Raw genomic sequence first — 20,800 nt, 5'->3', positions numbered from 1 at the left:
CCATAAAGAGGAACATTCTCCCAGCAACAAGACAACTCCTTAAAAGATAACATACCTTCTTGATCATATAAGGGGCCACACTGACACTTAGATCTGGATTGTGTGAACTGTCAATAATACGTCATTGATGTACAGCTGTCTCAAAAAACTCATGTAACTGTGTTTTGATTTCTAATGGGTGCAAGAGTTCTTAGAGCTTTCTGAGATGCTCTTCCCAGGTTATAATCCTCAATCTGGCTCAAATAAAATTTTCCATTTCTTTCTTAGATCCACGGATTACTTTTTCATCAACAACTGTAATTACCCAATCAGGGGTGAACTGGGAGGGGGGGCGGTCAGCAGTTTCTACCATACATCACTGGGCTACAGGGTCACCAAGAACATGACAGTCAACGGCGAGGAAAGGGCAGGAACCTCTTCTTAGTCTACAAACGTAAGACCTCCTCTTTGTCAAAATGAGCATGGGAAAGTCAGCCAGAATTTATTATCACTCCTGATCTTTCCTTAGAAATGTTCTTCAAACGTATGGACACCAAGGGGGGAAAGCAGTGAGGGGGGGTGGTGGTGGGATGAATTGGGAGATTGGGATTGACATATATACACTAATATGTATAAAATAGATAACTAATGAGAACCTGCTGGGGCTTCCCTGGTGGCACAGTGGTTAAGAATCCGCCCGCCAATGCAGGGGACACAGGTTCGAGCCCTGGTCCGGGAAGATCCCACATGCCGCGGAGCAACTAAGCCCATGAGCCACAACTACTGAGCCTGTGCTCTAGAGCCCGTGAGCCACAACTACTGAGCCCAAGTGCCACAACTACGGAAGCCTGCACACCTAGAGCCCAAGCTCCACAACAAGAGAAGCCACCACAATGAGAAGTCTGTGCACCGCAACAAAGAGCAGCCCCTGCTCACCGCAACTAGAAGAAAGCCCACATGCAGCAACGAAAACCCAACGCAGCCAAAAATAAATAAAATAAAATAAAATGAAACATTAAGAAAAATTTGAAGAAAAGAATCTGCTGGGCTTCCCTGGTGGCGCAGTGGTTGAGAGTCTGCCTGCCGATGCAGGGGACACGGGTTCGTGCCCCGGTCCTGGAAGATCCCACATGCCGCAGAGCGGCTGGGCCCGTGAGCCATGGCCGCTGAGCCTGCGCGTCCGGAGCCTGTGCTCCGCAACGGGAGAGGCTCGCATATCGCAAAAAAAAAAAAGAATCTGCTGTATAAAAATAAATAAAAGAAAATTCAAAAAAAGAAAAAAGAAATGTTCTTTGTGTCCTGGACATGAGGCTTTCCTCTGTCTCCACCTCTGGTGCACACCTCCATCATAGCATTCAGCACATTTTACTGAAATTCTCTCTTTGTATATTCCTCTTCCTCACTAAACTGTGAGATCCTCCAGCAGAGCCTGTAATCACCCATCCTTGTGCCCCCAGGTACCTAATACAATGCTGGACCCCCTGTAGGGCCGCAGTACATAGTTTCTGAATGAAATTGACTAGACTCTCTTCATACCCACCCCCCTCTAGAGCTAGACTTTTACAGATGAATACACTTAGCACAACCTCCTGCTCAGCATTCGTGCCCACAGTCCTCCATCTACATTCCCAGTCCACCCCACACATCCCCCGAGTCCATCTTCCTGAAACACTTATGTCATCACATTCTCTTCTACTCAAGACCTGTCTTCCCCTCCCGTCAAGGCTATGCACCTTGGCCAGGTCCCAGGGCCCTTGTACTCTGGCTTCCCAGCAGGGACAACCCAACACACACATTCCCACCTCGGGGCTTCTCCTGTTTGCCCGTTTGCCTATCCTGAGATACCTTCTGCCTAGTCAAATCCTACCTCTGCTTAAGTTCAAGTTCTAACTCCTCCTGGAAGCTGCCCTGACCATGCCAACCCCCAGGGATCCTCGCCCCTGAATGCGTCAGCTTACAAAGATGAGTACACAAAAAGACAATTATCTCTTTGTACCCTTTTCTTTCCTGTGTTTGTGTTTTTCCCACCCCAAAACTAGATTAATCTACTTAAGGGCAGGGCAATATCTTACACTTCATCAGTGTGACCCACCACACCCACTGTAAAACCGGCACATTGTAGAAGCTCAAGACCTACTGGTGGTTAGGTCTGAAAAACTGACGCACAGACATGGTTAGTAATGACAACTGTTTTCCGAGTGGTACAGAGGCTGGTTCTAGGTGGGGCATAGTTGGGGCATAGGTAGGAGGGTCTGTAAAAGGGGGTTAGAAATGTAAATCTGTGCCACTGAAACTTAAGCTGAGCTCTCTTTAGCACCTAAAGGTATAAACCAATGCTTTTCAAAGTATACCCCCCAAACCAGCAGCATAAGCATCATCCGGGAACTTGTTAGAAATGCAAATTCTCAGGCCCTACCCCAGATTTCCTGAATCAAAACACTGGGGATGGGTTCCAACATCTATGGTTTAACAAGCCCTCTAGGGGAATTCCAATATCCACTAACATTTGAGAATCACTAGCATAAACACACAAGAGAATTATCTTGGTATACCAGAAAGTTCCTTCCACCTTTAAGGACTGCCTATGGACATAATTTTTTTTTTCTTTTTTTTGCAGTATGCAGGCCTCTCACTGCTGTGGCCTCTCCCGATGTGGAGCACAGGCTCCGGACGCGCAGGCTCAGCGGCCATGGCTCACGGGCCCAGCCGCTCCGCGGCATGTGGGATCTTCCTGGACCGGGGCACGAACCCGTGTCCCCTGCATCGGCAGGCAGACTCTCAACCACTGCGCCACCAGGGAAGCCCCTATGGACATAATTTTTAACTCCTGTCTTCCTGTTTACTACTACTACGACTACTACTACCACCACCACCACCAAAATTAAAAACTGTAGTTAGGAAAATCGGCAGGGTACTTGACAACTGTTGTTGTTATTAGTATTACCAGTATTACTACTAGTACTAACAGCAGTTATCAACTGCTTAGTACTCTCTGCTCATCTTCCTAACTACAGTTTTCAGGAGCCAGAGGTTGAGTGGAGGATAAAATCTACGAGGCATGGGGTACAGGCATTCTTGACTCTTTCAGTATGACGATGTTCCCCACTTGGCTCTCAGTCTTAAACCAGTGGTTTTGCATCACTCCTAACCACAGAGGCCACCTTCAGGCAGAGGCTCCGCCTGCCTGCCTTCTCAATCATCTTTATTTTCAGTTTGTACTTTAATCATTCTAATCTCCTACAGGAGGTCTCTAATATGTATAAAATAGATAACTAATGAAAACCTGCTGTATAGCACTCCATTTTGCTGTACAGTAGAAACTAACACAACACTGTAAAACAACTATGAAACATAGGAGGAGGTCTGGCTCTAATTATAGCTTTGCACCCTCAGCTATGACACCATGGGCAGCTAGTCACGTCCCATCTGTACACCCCCTTTTCCCTACCTGTAAAGTTAGACAGTGAAGATGATCTCAAAAATTCCACCTACGAACATGAGTTTAGGAGAAAAATAACATTACAGCCTCATGGACACTTGAAGTCAGGGCTGTGGATGATGGAAATATCCAGTAGAGCACTGTCCAATGCAGTAGCCACTAGGCACATGTGAATCCTGAGCACTTGAAATGTGGCTACCATGACTGAGCAACCTATTGTAACTTTATTTAATTTTAATTACTTTAAACTTAAGTAGTCCCACGTGGCCGCTGGCTACTGCAGTGCACAGAGCAGCTCTAAGTGAATTCATGAAATGCAAGCCCTTTAGAATGAAGTGAAAAGAAAAAAACTAACTTCATCTTTCAGTTTTAAAACTCTTACATTTTTTTAAATTTTATTTTTTTAATACAGCAGGCTCTTATTATTTATCTATTTTATACATAGTGCATATATGTCAATCCCAATCTCCCAATTCATCCCACCACCCCCCGGCTTTACCCCCTTGGTGTCCATACGTTTGTTCTCTACATCTGTGTCTCAATTTCTGCCTTGCAAACAGGTTCATCTGTACCATTTTTCTAGATTCCACATATATGCGTTAATATACGATATTTGTTTTTCTCTTTCTGACTTACTTCACGTTGTATGACAATCTCTAGGTCCATCCACGTCTCTACAAATGACCCAATTTCATTCCTTTTTATGGCTGAGTAATATTCCATTGTATATATGTACCAAATCTTCTTTATCCATTCGTCGTCAATGGACATTTAGGTTGCTTCCATGTCCTGGCTATAACAGTGCTGCAATGAACATTGGAGTGCATGTGTCTCTTTGAATTATGGTTTTCTCTGGGTATATGCCCAGGAGTGGGATTGCTGGGTCACATGGTAATTCTATCTTTAGATTTTTAAAGCATCTCAATACTGTTCTCCATAGTGGCTGTACCAATTCACATCCCCACCAACAGTGCAAGAGGGTTCCCTTTTCTCCACACCCTCTCCAGCATTTGTTGTTTGTAGATTTTTTGATGATGGATATTCTGACTGGTGTGAGGTGATACCTCATTGTAGTCTTGATTTGCATTTCTCTAATAATTAGTGATGTTGAGCATCTTTTCATGTGCCTCTTGGTCATCTGTATGTCTTCCTTGGAGAAATGTCTATTTAGGTCTTCTGCCCATTTTTGGACTGGGTTGTTTGTAAAATGCTTTCATTTAAATGGCAGGAACTCTGAGCACTCCTTTAAATAGTCCCAGGAAGCAGAGTCCCTCTTCCTGAGTCCTCATCCCAGCCTTGCTACCAGCCAGCTTTGTGGGGAGCTAGGACTCCCTTCATCAACCTTAGCTCAATCTTACCTCTCTGTGCCCCAGTTCCTTCTGTAAAGTGCAAACCAGCCACTCTGACTTCCTCACGCAATTGTGAGGACACATGGCAAAGCCGTACCTCAAGGAACTTAAAAGTGCCAGCCTTTTTCACAGCAAAGGAAACCATCAACAAAACAAAAAGACAGCCTACGGAATGGGAGAAAATACTTGCAAATGATTTGACTGATAAGGTGTTAATATCCAAAATACATAAAAAGCTCATACAACTCTCTCTCTCTCCCTCTCTCTCTCTCTCTCTCTCTCTCTCTCTATATATATATATATATATATACATATATACACACCTATTAAAAATGGCCAAAAGACCTGAATAGACATTTTTCAGTTGGCCAACAGGTACATGAAAAGATGCTCAACACTGCTAATCATCAAAGAACTGCAAATCATCAAAGAAATGCAAATCAAAGCCACAGTGAGATATCACCTCACACCTGTCAGAGTGACTAGCATCAAAAAGTCTATAAATAACAAATGTTGGTGAGGGTGTGGGGAAAAGGGAATGCTCATATACTGTTGGTGGGAATGTAAACTGGTGCAGCCACCATGGAGAACAGTATAGAGGGGTCTCAAAAAACTAAAAACAGAACTACAGATCCAGCAATTCTACTCCTAGGTATATATACAATGAAAACAGAAACACTAATTCGAAAAGTTACATGCACCCCAAAGTTCATAGCAGCGTTATTTATAATAGCCAATACATAGAAGCAACCTATGTGTCCATCGACAGATGAACAGATAAAGAAGATGTGGTATATATATATATATATATATATATATATATATATATATACAATGGAATATTACTCAGCCACAAAACAGAATAAAATAATACCATTTGCAGCAACATGGATGGACCTAGAGATTATCATATTAATTGAAGTCAGACAGAGAAATACAAATATCATATGACATCACTTACATGTGGAATCTAAAAAACTGATACAAAGGAACTTATTTACAAAACAGAAACAGACTTACAGACATAGGAAACAAATTTATGGTTATCAAAGGGGAAGGTGGGGAGGGATAAATTAGGAGTTTGGAATTAACATATATACAAACTACTACATATAAAATAGATAAACAAGAAGGTTCTACTGCATAGCACAAGGAACTATATTCAATATCCTGTAATAAACTATAATGGAAAAGAATTTGAAAAAGAATATATATATACACACACACACATATATATAACTGAATCATTTTGCTGTACACCAGAAACTAACACAACATTGTAAATCAACTATACTTCGATAAAATAAAATAAAATACAAAAAAAATGAAATTTTGCCATTTGCAAAAACATGGATGGACTTGGAGGGTATTATGCTTAGTGAAATAAGTCAGATAGAGAAAGACAAATACTGTATGCTATCACTTATATATGGAATCTAAAAAATAAAACAAACAAGTGAATATAACAAAACAGAAAGAGACTCACAGACATAGGGAACAAACTAGTGGTCACCACTGAGGAGAGGGAAGGCAGAAGGGATAAAATAAGAATAGGGGATTAAGAGGTACAAACTACTATGTATAAAAGAAATAAGCTACAAGAATATATTGTACAGCACAGGGAATATAGCCAATATTTTATAATAACTTTAAATTGAGTATAATCTAAAAAATATTGAACCACTATGTTATACACCTGAAACTAATATAGTACTATAAATCAACTATACGTCAGTTAAGAAAAAAAAAAAGAAAGAAAATTGTCAGCAAACACATGTTACTGTCATCACCCAGCACTGCTGTAGTGACCTTCCTGAAGCCTCAGTAAATGGCCCTTTAACCAGTGGGAGGCTGAGGAGAGGGTACGGATACCGTGGTCAGGGGCAAGTGTAAGGGAGAAAGTTTCAGGCAGCCAAAAATTCAAACATTCATCAAACATGCGACAAAATATTCTACGTGGCTTACATGCATTCAATAACTGTGATAAATCAATCAGCCAACGATTCCACTTTCCAGAATTTATCTAATAATTATACTGGTATGAGTGTGGCACTGGAGTCTGTCTTTTTTACTGCAGAATCTTCAGTGTCTAGAACCATACTTGGCAGACAGGAGGTGAGTAAGTGAGGTATGCAGATGTATATACAAGGATGCGCATTGTAGTAACAACCTCAATGTCACCGGTTAAATTCATTATGGTCCATCCACAGTTGGTCTATGCAGCTGGTAAAAAGAACATCACACACACACACACACACACACACACACACACACACACACACACGGATCTGGGAAAATGCACAAGATTAAAAAATCAAATTGCAGAACAACATTCTGATCCCATCTACATGCACAGGCTGATCCAATCTATATTTAAAAAAATACAGAACGTGCATATGTATGGCTGTGTATGCACAGACAGTTTCTGGAAGGATATATGGAAACTTAATAATGGTCCCTTCTGAGGCCTGGGGCTAGAAAGATTCAGGAGGATGGAGGAGGAAACTTTTCAGTGCACTATTTGATTTTTTTTTTTTATCCACTATTTTTCTTTTTCAACTATTAAAGTTAACCTGATCATGTCACCTGGCCGATAAATATATTCCCCGAGAAAATGAGAGGGCAATGTTTACAATGTAATGTAATTGGGGAAAACAGGATACAAATTATATCTCCGATGTCATCATAATGGCAAACAGACAAAAAGAAAGCACGGAAGCAAAACCATTTTTAGACCCTCTAAGGCCTGAGGCCCTTGCCACCCCTACCCCCAGACAATCCACAAGGTGGCAACCAGATCACTGAGGAGACAAATCACTTCCACAGCCAGAGTGCAGGAAGCAGTCACAGTGACACTGCAAACGTCCTGAGGAGTGAGACAGGTCCTACCCTTCATTCTGAGGGAATACAGTGCGGAGTGAGCCCGCCTTAACTCTGCCTCAGGGCTGAGACCTTGTCCTTCCTTACCGAGATTTTAGACATTGAGTCTGTGTGATCTTGAAAGGCAGAAAACTGGCAGCTTAAAGGACACTAGGTGCCTTTAAGACTTAGTAATTGGGCAGAAAGGTGAAACCAGGCATAGGGCTTCCCAGCAGCTGAGATGTCTCTGATTTACTTGCAGCAGCTCTATGGAAGCATATCCCTTAAGAAAACAGAAGTGTCCGCTGGGAAAAGGGGCAAGAAAAAGTAAAGAACCTGAGGGCTGGAAGGCCTTGAGATAGCAGCTAGCCCAGCGCTTGCACTGCTAGGAAAGGAACTGAGGCCCAGATAAGAATGCATTCCTTCCAAAACAACTGCAGACCCGGGAAGGGGGGCGCTGTCGAGTGACCAGAGTTATAAGTTTCCTGGCGGCAACTGGGAAAGCAAGCTAGGTTTGAGAAATTATCCATTCTGGAAAAATACAGTTGTCTGCACATGACATGGAAGCCACAGGAAACAAAGGTCCAGCCCCTGTAAATGTTCCAACCTGACGTGAATAAATCATGATACCATCGTAAGTGGGTAGAGATCTCCCGCCTCAGGACTAATTAGTCATTGCACGTAACAAATCCCAACCTTCTTTGGGTGTGACTGGAAGCTTTGCCAGAAAGAAACACCTTCAAGCCAGGGTTCTGAGCCAGAGGCTTGGCTGCCTGAGTCCTCCCTGGAGGTGCAGTGACTCCGGTCAAGTGTTCATTTACTTCATTTTCCTCTAACCAAGGGCTCCAAGATGGCCTTCCTGCCTCCCAGAGCACCTGACCCTTGGGAAGTGGGGTTATCTCCAAGACTGCTTACAGAGGAAAGTGTGATCCATCCTGCAGTCTGGTGTTCTAGTACTACCTGAGGAGACAGCGGTGCTGCGGGCAGACGTGGAGGAGTGAGTATCTCCGACCCTCCCTCAGGCATGGGGAAAAACTTCCTGCCGCATCATACACCATCCTTCAGAGACCTGAGGGCTGTTGGGACAATCATCCAACATTCAATCTAAAAGGGAGCTTTGAGAGTATCTAACAGTCCAACACTCTGGTTTCCAGAGGAAGAAATGAGAACACAGGAAGTGAGTGACTTGTTCAAAGCCACCAGATAATTTAGGAACAAATCACTCCCTCCTGGGTTTTCATTTCTTCTTCTGGAAAACCAGTGTTGGATTATTAAATACTCTCGAAGGTCCCTTTCAGGTTGAACACTGTGTGATTGTCCCAACAGCTCTCAGGTCTCTGAAGGAGACTTCAGGTCCTGGGCGAGGCCAGGAGCCCAAAACACTTTCCTACGCCAGGTGAGCAGCCAATGGTATTGACCAATATATAATGAATATTTACCAAAGACCACAGGCAAGGTACCACGGGGGAGCTGACGTCTAACTGAAAAAACAGATCTGATCCCTCAGAAAAGTCAAGACCATTAAATAAAAACAAGATGTGCCACATTTGAGGAAGGAGAGAGAAATTACCAGACAAGCAAGGGGCATGGAGAAAGGAAGCGTCCTAACAGGAGGTGGGCAGGAAAGGATGAGGTGATGTGGGCAGAAGAGCAGAGCAGGTCCCTGCAGGGTGGTGAGGTGGCAGGAGAGGGCACCACATGGTCAGGGACCTGTGCCAGCTGCGGTCTTGCAGGAGACCACAGCCTGGCTGACCCACGGGGCCCTGCCCTGCCAAGGACACACTCCCTCCTGCCTATGCTATGCAGGACAAGGACAGTATGTCCCAGGTGGGAATTACCGCTCCGAAGTTCAAAAGCAGCTAACTCCAGGGCTCTATGAGCTCTTTTTTTTTTCCCCAAGTTAAATGCATTTTATTTTGAAAAAGTCCATTCACAAAATTGAATGATTAATTCGAGCTGCATAGCAGCTAATGACTACTGCATGGCAGTGAAAATGAAGTGCACAGTGGCTCAGATAGAGGTCCTCATAAGGATGCTCCCTTCAGCCATGAGCTTGAACTGGAATTTTGTTTTTTAAGAGTTGATAAGCCTGTCGTAGCACACTCCTCCCTGGCAGTAATCAAAACCTTCTGCCACGGCCGTAGCTACTGCTGCTGCTGGAACCACCACAGCCACCTTGATTTCGGGGTTTGGCAAAGTATGGGCCTCCACCACCATAGGGGCCAGAACTTCTGCCTCCAAAGTTTCCTCCTTTCATGGGTCCAAAATTTGGAGTTTGATTGTTGTAACTGCCAGAATCATTGTAGCTTCCACCACCTCCAAAATTGCTTCCATCATTACCAAATCCATTGTAGCCATCCCCACTGCCACCATATCCCCCAGCACCACGGCGGCCACCAAAGCCACCTCGACCACTGAAGTTTCCTCCATGACCACCACCAGAGTTTCCAGAACCACTTTGACTTCTTTGGCTGGATGAGGCACCAGCCATCTCTTGCTGAGACAGGGCTTTCCTTACTTCACAGCTGTGGCCATTCACAGTGTGGTATTTCTGCATGACAATCTTGTCTACAGAGTCATGGTCATCAAACGTTCCAAAAACAAAACCTCTCTTTTTGCGACTGCCTCAGTCAGTCATGATTTCAATCACTTCAGTTTTCCCATACTGTTCAAAACAATCTCTTAGGTGATGTTCTTCAGTGTCTTCTTTAATGCCACCAACAGTGCCACTTCACAGTGAAGTGGGCACCAGGTCTTTGAGAATCTTCTCTGGAGACGGCCCTCTTTGGTTCCACCACTCTTCCATCCACCTCGTGGGGCCTTGCATTCATGGCCACATCCACCTCCTCCACAGTGGCATATGTGACAAACCCGAAGCCTCTGGAGCCCCTGGTGTTTGGATCCCTCGTTACCACACAGTCTGTGAGCGTTCTCCACTGCTCACAATGGCTCCTCAGACTGTCATCACTTGTTTCAAAGCTCAAACCTCCGATGAAGAGCTTCCGTAGCTGTTCGGGCTCTTTGGGAGACTGACTTAGACATGACGGCAGTGGAGGGGGCGGGGAGAGGTCAACGACGCTTACTAGGCAGCATCCACGGGCAGAAAGGCTCTATGAGCTCTTAATACGGGGTCCTCCCGCTGCTGGTCTACAGGGGGCCAAGACCCACTTACCATAAGGCTCAGAAAGAGCCTTTGAAGGTTGCACCTTGAAGGTTGTCTCATCTTCTACAGAGGCTGGCTCTGCTGGGTCCGGGACAGTCTTGGGTTGCTTGCATCTCCCTGTGCCCAGGGAGCCTGCATTCCAACACAATGGCAGGTCCACATCATAAACTGGATGCAAACCTCCCTGCCTTTCCTGGTCTGGAGTCAGAAAACCTTGGTTCAACTTCTGATGCTGCCTCTTCCTAGCTGTGTGACCAGGTCACTTAACGTCTCTGAGCCCTCATTTTCTCTTCTGTAAAATAGGGTTAATTGTCCCTGCCTATCTAGACATGTAGCCACAAGAATTGAATGAGATAATGTATGTGAATGTTCTTCATGAACTGTAAAGTTCTGTACAAATGTAGGTGATTATTACGATTATCATTATTATGTCAAAAAACAGATACTCACATTGGTGTGAGCCTCAGAGAAACCCAGACTCCTGGGCCAGAAGGAGAATACAGATGCCACGACTCCTTTCAATTTTGGTAACTTTGAAGCCTTCTCCATCAAATTTCAAAATCCTATATGGTTTTGTCAGGAAGCCAAATACGTTCTAGCCACAACTCTGGAGAACCACAAGATAAGCCATTTCCATAACGGGTGCTGCTGGGCTGCAATCAGCTCAGCTGCTTGGGCCCAAAACATAGTTTTTTAAAAACACCACATACCACAATTCAGCCCCTCCCCCAAAACTCACATCCTTTCTCCTAAGAAAACAAAATAAGTGGAGACCAACTTTCACTGATGAACTTCAACTCTGAGGCATTCATTCTCAGAAGGCAAGCCTTCCCGGGTGAAGGGGGCAGACGAAGCATTCTCCAGGTAGGTTACAGTAGAGAGATTTCCGGAGGAGCTGGGCGAGGAAGTGAGGCTCCTGGCCAGTCCCAAGGGCTGTGAGGACAGGATCTTTGGGCCCAAAGAGGCGATTGGTCAGACTCAGAAATTAGCTCTAGCGAGCCAGCTACAAAGCTAAACCACCATGAGACTCTTTTACTGGTTGTTTTAATTAACCAGGTACAAAGTAGGCCTACAGACCAATTTCTCCTCCTCCACAGGCCCTGACTGTGCAGCCCCAAACTTCAACTGCCCCCCAACAAATGACCTCCCCCATCGCACAAGGGATGATGAGGATGAAGGGCCGTTTGGACTGGCCAGAAGGAACCTCAAAGAAGGCTCACCTGTCCCATGGTTCTTGTGGCCCCAATGGCCCCACTGGGTGGCCCCAGGGCCGAGGAGGGCAGATGGACCCAGTCCTGGGGTCAGGGCTGGCACACAAGGATGCTACCTGTAGCTACTCGCAGATGATTTACGCTTGGGGCTGCGTCTTCCTCCAAAGACCCTCAGTCCTGGATGGAGACTGCATGCGTCTTGCTAGCTCAGGCTCCCTTTGCAGGTGTCTGTGCTCTCCTGTAAAACCCTAAATTGCTTGAGAGGCAGCCTGGCAGGGTGGGAAAAGCAAATGCTTTGCAGTCAGGCAGATGTGGGTTTGAATCCAGAGCCTGCTGCTGATGGGCCCTGAAGTTTTGGGAGGTGACTCTCCTAGCCCTGCTTTCCTCATCCCTAAAAGGTAGCTAATGCCTATCACACAAAGTTTTGTAAGGATCAGTAATATGTGGAAGGTTCCTGGCATATGGTTGGTGTTTAATCAGTGATAATTATTATTATTAATATAATGGCACTCCCACCCCTGCCTTCCAAATTCTAAGGCCTAGTCCCTCCTCCATACCTGGCTCCTGCTACCTTACCAGAACCACTGGAACCACTTAGCAGAGTGCCCTGTGCTCAGACCTGCCCAGTTCTGGGCCAAGCCGGGCCTGGTCACTGTAGAATACAGGGCTGGCAAACAGAAAGCACTCAAAGCAGTGTTTGTTTACATAGAAAAAAAAAATCCTGCTATCTCAAGTGACTGGAATTTTATCCCACCACGTTCTGCTTTCACGGGTACAAATCAATACATAAACACGCTTAGATCAGGGTTTATTCTGAAGAGTACCTTCTCTCATATGGAGTTTTCTTGTTTTTTGAGAGCGACGTTACCACACAATGTCCAGTAGGCAAAACACAAAGATCTGAAGTACTTAGAAGATTCTGAAAGTTCCTTCAGACTCTTCAAAAAAGGGTATTTTATTTCTAATACATTACCTTTTTCTGATTATAAGTAATGTGATTGTTGTAGACTGTGAAAAATAGTTTTTAATTACTGGCAATTTCACCATCTCTAGAGAATGTCACAGTGAATGTTTTGGTGTATTTCCTTACAGTCTTTTTTCTCTATCCTTCAAGAATGTAAGTATCCATTCATTTAAAAATGAACGATGAACCGGCAGGCCAGCTTATGCCAACGGGACAGCAGCCGTGGATCAGCCGTGAAGGCTCCCTTGTCCTATTTTCAGCTCTCCCCAGCCCTAAACAACGTATTTGTCAATGATACGCCCACAGATTGCGTAACTACATCTTGTCTTATCAGGACTTGGTGAACTTCTGCCCTCTGAGAGAGTTAACACAGTCATCTCTGCTTTCCATTTTCGTGCCACAGAGTCAATATTTACTAGCCGTGTTGCTAAAACAGGCCCTGGGCACAGCCTCGATGCCAAGCATCCCTGTCTAATCTCAGCGACAGCAGTCTCAGTGGCACCGGAGGCTTCACTGTGCCATGGCCCTTGGTGACTCCTGCCCTGGTGAGTAGGTGGCCTCTGACCCAGCAAGGATGCTTCACATGATCATACAGTCACAGGAGGCTAGTGCTGGAAGGCACTTAAACATTAGAGATGGGAAACCGAGATCCCCTGGGGAGGGAAAGGATTTGCCTAAGCACATGCAGCGGCAGAACCAAAGCCAGGACGCCTTTACTCGCACACCAGCTCCCGCTGCACGGTCTTGCTGAATGCATCGACATGGAGAGAGAGCTGGGGTGGCAGTGGGGGACAGAACCCATTTCATCAGGACTGGAAATTGGGCAAGTGCTGCCCTAAGATGGTCAGTTTCACAGAGGGGTCTTCCCAAGACTGCCCTGGTCTCTTACAGTGATGATTCAGGTGATCCCATGGCATCATCAATTCCCTTGCCTCTTCCTAGAATTCATTCATTCATTCATTCATTCATCTGTTCGTATGACAAATCTTTATGGAGCCCAGTCATGGGACGGCATTACTTGCCTCAACAAAGCAGTGTCACTTGGCCCACCTTTTCTGGAAGGATCTCTTTGCAGCTGTCAAAAGAGACAGACACTAAATAACAAGGTCAGGTCCTACTGTATAGCATAGGGAGCTATATTCAATATCCTGTAATAAACCATAATGGAAAAGGATAAGAAAAAAGAATATGTTATATATACGTATAACTGAATCAGTTTCCTGTACACCAGAAACTAACAGAACATTATAAATCAACTATACTTTTTTTTTTTTTTTTCGGTACGCGGGCCTCTCACTGTTGTGGCCTCTCCTGTTGCGAGCACAGGCTCCGGACGCGCAGGCTCAGCAGTCATGGTTCACGGGCCCAGACACTCCGCGGCATGCGGGATCTTCCCGGACCGCGGCACGAAACCGTGTCCCCTGCATCGGCAGGCGGACTCTCAACCACTGCACCACCAAGGGAGCCCATATACTTTAATTTTAAAAAAGAGAGACAAACAGACCCATCACGTAGCCCCAAGATGTCTGAAGCTGAAAGGAATGAAATGTAGGAGAATCACGTTTTGGGGGTAGATCTCTGACAGCAGGCCTCTGAAGAAAGTCCCTACTCTCAAGAGCACCTCAGGTACTAACAGGAACAAGTCAAAAGTGAAAGGGTAGGTGACTTGGTGTGATATCAAATACCTGTAGTGTTTCTGTGGAATAGGAGAAAGAGGAAGCACCAGGAGCAAGGAGACCTGCAATCAGGTTCCACTTGCACCACCAAAGTGCTGCATGGCCCAGAAAGGGAAGGTGTCTCGCCCAAAGTCACAAAGCATATTGACAGCTAAAGTGGGACTTGAATCAAGGTCTTTAAGTCCATGGCTGATGGCTCAGATGCCGCAGATGAATCTTTGCATTTCTCTTATCCTCAGAAAGCCCCAAGAAAGCCACCACCGTGACCTGGAACTTCCACGGCACCTCCTCAGTTGAGATTGGTTGCTGCCCACAAGGGGAAGCTCTGGCATCTTCTCTATCTGGGACTAGATACCCCGTTGGGGTTCGCAGAACCAGGCTCAGCCACTTCCTGGAGAAGCAGGAGCAGGACAGAGGCCACAAGGCTAACACCAGTGCAGGAAGAAGCTGGGATGTGCGGCAATTCTGGCACATGAAAGGGGAGAACAAGTGAGCATTCTGTACAGCTGCTGGGATGTCAAACAGCTCTGCACACTTGGCCTGTTCCCCTGCTCCACCCCCTCCAGGCAAGAAAACAAAGAAGGTCGTGTGAACAGGACTGTGATGAAAATAATGCCACTGCATTTCTACCTTCTCCTGGGCTTGGAAACACAAACTCAAGCCGTCAGGGGCGCAGTGCTGGCTGAGTACAATTTATGGTTAACACCAGCCCCTGTGTTTACTGAGCACCTACTACGGATCCAGCTCTATGCTAATGGTGGTGGGAAAACTAAGAATGATAAACCTTGGCCTCTGCCTACAAGGGGCTCACGGTTTGGCTCAGAATACAGAATGAACGTCCAGGAAACCTTCTGCTTCAGAACAATTATGTATGAGGCAGAGATTGTAAGGGCTATGGATGCTGGAAGCTGGATAGATGGCTGAAGCTGGGGGAAATACCCGTGGGAAGGCTTCAGAAGGACAGGAGACTTTTCACCGGACTTGAGGGCTGAGTACAACTAGTAGAAGAAAGGAAGGAAGATGAGAGAGAAGGTGCGCAGAAGGAGGAAAAGAACATGTCATTAAAAGGCTTGGATGTGGAATCTAAAAAATGACACAAATGAACTTATTTACAAAACAGAAACAGACTCACAGACTTAGAAAACAAACTTATGGTTACCAAAGGGGAAAGGTGGAGGTTGGGATTAACATAAACACACTACTAAACGTAAAAGAGATAACTAATAAGGACCTGTTGTATAGCACAGGGAACTCTACTCAATACTCTGTAATGACCTATATGGGAAAAGAATCTAAAAAGGAGTGGATATATGTATATGTATAACTGATTCACTTTTCTGTACACCTGAAACTAACACAACATTGTAAATCAACTATACTCCAATAAAAATTTTTTTAAAAAAGGCTTGGACAATCTTGGCAATGCTATAGGCTTCTGGACAATCTCGCAGAGAGAAAAGAAATGTACAACACTGTTATTGTTAAATGAGCACCTGCAGTTATTAACATTTGAATAGTTTTAAGTTTTGAGAAGCCTACGCACCGAAGAGTAGCCCCCGCTCGCTGCAACTAGAGAAAGCAATGAAGACCCAACGCAGCCAAAAATAAATAAATTAATTAATAATAAATTAATAAATTAAATCTAAAAAAAAGAAAAGGGTCATGGGAGGTGGCCCAGTGAGGACAATAACAAATGACTCTTTCCAAACTTCCCAGGGTATCTGCCAGAATTTTTCTGGCAAAAGAGATGGGAGACTCACTGCAGGAACCAGTGTGAATCCTCACCATCACTTTACCTTCTCTCTTAGGGGCTGCCACCCTGATTTGCTAATCTTTCTACAAGGGTTTACTGAGTCCTTTCTTTCTGTGTGAAGGATACAAGTCAGTGAAGCCTCCATCCTTCCCTTGAGAAGCTTCCAGGTCCTCATCCCCTCACATTCTTTTTTTTTTTTTTTTTTTTTTTGCGGTACGCGGGTCTCTCACTGTTGTGGCCTCTCCCGTTGTGGCTCCGGACGCGCAGGCCCAGTGGCCATGGCTCACTGGCCCAGCCGCTCCGCGGCATGTGGGATCTTCCTGGACCGGGGCACAAACCCTTGTCCCCTGCATTGGCAGGCGGACTCCCAACCACTACGCCACCAGGGAAGCCCCCCTCACATTCTTTACAGTGATTCACTCCTCACTGGGCCACCTCCCATGACCCTTTCCTTTTTTCTTTTTTTAATTAATTAACTTATTTATTTTTGGCTGCACTGGGTCTTCGCTGCTGCGCGAGGGCTTTCTCTAGTTGCGGCGAGCAGGGGCTACTCTTCGTTGCGGTGCGCAGGCTTCTCATTGCAGTGGCTTCTCTTGTTGCGGAGCACGGGCTCTACGCATGCGGGCTTCAGTAGTTGTGGCGCACGGGCTTAGTTGCTCCACGGCATGTGGGATCTTCCCGGACCAGGGATCGAACCCGTGTCCCCTGCATCGGCAGGTGGATTCTTAACCACTGCGCCAACAGGGAAGTCCCCCATGACCCTTTCCCCCATTCAGTCCCATTAACCTTTCTTCCAGCTTAAAACCAGTATGAAGTCCAAACTCCTGAGCATGAAATACTTAAAAAGCAATTTGTCCTATATGACATAAGAAATACATGTTTAAAGTTTTTTTAAGAAAATACAGAGAGTATAAGTAAAAGACAATTAAATCAACCATAGTCCTAACTTCCCCTCATTCTTCCCACCTCCCCTCACTGTGATCAATACCAACACTAGTAAACCTTTAATGGCAGCTTAGACTTTTGTCCATCCCCTCCTTGCTACTCCAGGCTCATGCACTGCTTCCCTATCAGAACACGTCATCCAGTTTCCGGGGGACCCACTCTCTCACACACACCTTGCGTTTTCCTGCCTATTTGGGAGGCTCAGGTCCACCTATTCCTAGAATGCCCACACTCACTGCTCGGCCTATTCAAATCCCACCCATCCTTCAGTGCCTCACTTAGCTCTCACCTCCCAAAACCTGTTCTGACTGTGCCAGTCCATGGAGGTAGCCATGTTCTGAACTAGTATCACATAGATGGTCTGGAACGTTCTTTTGGCTGCACTATGTTCTGACAGCTCTTGAATTGCTGCTGAGGTTATTTGTTTGTTTGTTTATGTGTCCCTGCAACCTCTCTTTAAGCTCCTAGAAGGTATAAACTACATCTCTGCGCTCACTCCCCTCTCCACCCCTCCCTATGCCCATCAAAGCATCTCCTACCCAACAGATGTTTGAAGGGTATTTCATAGCCTCATGACATTTTAGAGCTGAGGGGGGAAATGGAACTGAGAACCGGAGAGGAAGAGAAACTTCCTTAAGGTCACAGTGCAAAGCCAGAATAGAGACCCCGGGAGCCAACTGAAACCAGAACTCATTCGAACATTTATTGTGTACCTACTATGTGCCTGTCACTGGGTAAGGCACTGAGAGATAAAAGAGAATGACCTCCAGATCCTATGATTGGAAAGCTCACTGGACTGCAAGCTGCTTTAGGGTAGCTTTTTGTTAAGGGGCGATGCCAGAGACGGCGGGAACAGACTCAAAGGCAAATAATGACGACTAGGGAATCCACAACATGCTGCAGGTACGTAGAACAGGTGTACCCAACCCTGCCTGCAGTCAACATGCCTGCAGTAGTCAGGACAGGCCTCTGTAAGGAAGCAGAACTTGGGCATGGTAGAACTGGAGCAGGGCTCCGGGCACGGGTGAGACACAGATAACACAGGGAAGGCATGCAACCTAGGCTCTTTGAGGAAAAGGCGGTCACTGGAAGGATACACACAGGAAGAGAAAGTGAACCTAGAAGCCACAAAGGAATTAGCTCGTGGAATGACTGCATCTTCTGTGGCAGCCCCATGCCCTCCTCACTGTGCATCAAGTCTCACAGAGAGGCCATCTAATTGGCTTTTGGCTAATATATCACTGGTCCTAGTGGGCAGAGCTTTTTCAGCCCAGCCATCTCATAGGACACCAAATAGCCAATGAATGGGTCACTCTTGGGTCAAGTGAACATCCCTGCTCCAGTCAGGGGGCCACCCCTGCACAAGAGCCAGCCCAGCTCCACTCTATGGGGCAGGGGGCTGTGAGGGGCTCAGGGCGGAAGAGGAAAGAGGGTAGTTTTAGCAAGAAAGGAATATCAGGTATGGCAGACACCATGCACAAGTTGGGGGTGGGTGGGAATCCCAGCAGGGGTCTCTGTGACCGAACACAGAGGTAAAATTAACATGGCCCACCGCGATAGAGGATAACAGACTTGCTCAATCAGGGAAGCAAGGAGTAAACCAACAGCTCTGGGAGCTTACTTTGTGTCTCGAGTACCATTTTGAAGAAGTGATCTTGGATCCAGGTGTACAGTCTACACAAATTGGGACACTTTAAAAGATATGGATGCCAGAGCGCCACCCCAGACCTTCTAAATCTGAATCCCTGGCATGTATACATGTGTGTTCGTTTTAAACCTCCTCTGATTCATATATACTACCCAAGACGACAATCGCTGTGCTACAGGTTTCGCTCATAATCTCATTCAATCCTCTAGAGTCAGGAGAGATGGAGGTTCAAATCCTGGCCTGATAAAGTAGGTGGTATGTTCTCAATTCCACAGATGAGAAAACCAAGGCTCAGAGACGTGAAGTAACTTACCCAAGGTAACACAGGCAGTGAGTAGTAAAACTGGGATTCGTACCTAGGTTTAATACCTGAGCCTGAGAGACAAATTCTTGACTGTGTATTGGAGAGGGGTGGATCAGCTGCCCCGGAGATGGTCCAGACGCAGAACTTCCTGGATGGTAACAACACTGGGAACCAGGGGAATTGGGGTGGCAGTTGGTGGAGCCAAACCGGCTTAGCCAGGGCGTGGCAGTGCTTCCTGACCAGCAGAAAGCTGAAATCTCAGAGGCATGTGTGGACCCCAGGAAGGCTCTTACATCAGGGCTCAGCTGAAACATCAGAAAGAATTTCACAATTCCAAACTCTGGAAACACTGCTGATTTAGCTGGGTCCAAAGGTGTCTTATACAATCTCTTTCTCTAAGAAATCTTTTCAAGATTGCTACTTGGACCTGTGTTTACAAACCCCTGTGGACACCAGCCTTATCTCCACTCCACCTGGCCATCCTGCTCTCAAGGGTAGGGCTGGGTCTTTGTGCCTCTGTTTCCATATCTGTAAAATGGGGACGGTGACTTCCTCCCTGCCCACCTACTCCAATGCTCATGATCAAATGAGGTAACAGAGGAGAAGCAGCCCAACCCAGCTCCTCCCTATGAGCTCTTCAAAACAACTGACCGCTGGGCTTTTAGCATCACCTTGTCCATATCTTCAACCGTTTGCTGGGTACTTCCCACATGCCAGGCTATGCCCCTTACATCTGTGCTAGGAATGGGAAAAGAATCACTTTGAAAGCTGCTCAGAACTGTTACTGGTAATAAGGAAGGCAAAAGACTCCGAAATGGGGTGGAGGTGGGGTGGGGGGGATGGTCAGAGACGGCTTTTTGCATGGGAAAAACTTTAAAGGATCTTTGGTTCTGGAAAAGAGAGGCCCAGGGTCCTTTCAGGGAGAGGCTGTAACATCTATATGTGAAAGAATAGGGGTCTCTTTGGGGAGGTAAGTATAAGGATGGTAGCAGATCTCGGGCCTGGGGAGGGGTCCTGGAAGGCCTCAGCATCATGGCAGATGGCAGGAGTCAGGGGAGCGGAGGTATCTATTACCCCACTTGAAGTTGTTTCCTTCTCTGCAGAAATTCCTCTCACTACCCGAAACTCAGTTTATCCTGCAAGCAGCCTCAGTGGCAAGGGAGGCACTCAGAAACGGGCCTGAGTCCGTGCCTGAGACAGGGTCACAGAGGGAGCGCTGCCTTGTCTCGAAGGAGAAAGAGGTCCTGAGTCCAAGGACCTAAGGCAACAAGGAGGATGTGAGCCCTCCCTGGGGAGACCCAGAAATGCTCAGTCAGGAACAGGACTTCCTGTTGTCCTGGAATGGAATGCTCATTATTCTTATTTGGACACTAAAGGAGGGGACCCCAGAAGGCTGGAAAACAACCCTGTGAGAAATGGGACCATCTTAGCACAAAGAAACGGAGCCTATGAGCGTGAAGCTGCCCCAGGTCCAGCGGCTCACAGTAGCAGAGCCGGGATCACACCTGGG

The 20,800-nt window shown here is 46.0% G+C and overlaps 1 protein-coding gene and 1 pseudogene across 3 annotated transcripts in view; both read right to left on the bottom strand.

Annotated features, from left to right (window-relative positions):
- Positions 1-20,800, bottom strand: part of DAPK2 (death associated protein kinase 2) — a gene marked incomplete at its 3' end in the record, with an annotated part of 119,106 nt that overhangs the window by 79,597 nt on the left and 18,709 nt on the right. The gene's annotated exons all lie outside the window — the stretch shown is intronic.
- On the bottom strand, positions 9,746-12,018 carry LOC307181862 (heterogeneous nuclear ribonucleoprotein A1-like; annotated as a pseudogene). Its single transcript has 2 exons — positions 12,010-12,018; positions 9,746-10,655 (listed from the first exon to the last, which is right to left on the bottom strand). The product of its transcript is annotated as a heterogeneous nuclear ribonucleoprotein A1-like (transcript).

Source organism: Stenella coeruleoalba (assembly GCF_951394435.1).
Source record: "Stenella coeruleoalba genome assembly, chromosome: 2".
In the NCBI taxonomy this organism is placed as follows: Eukaryota; Metazoa; Chordata; class Mammalia; order Artiodactyla; family Delphinidae; genus Stenella; species Stenella coeruleoalba.
Note: the sequence above shows the minus strand (reverse complement) of the source record. Positions and strands in the feature narration are given on the sequence as shown.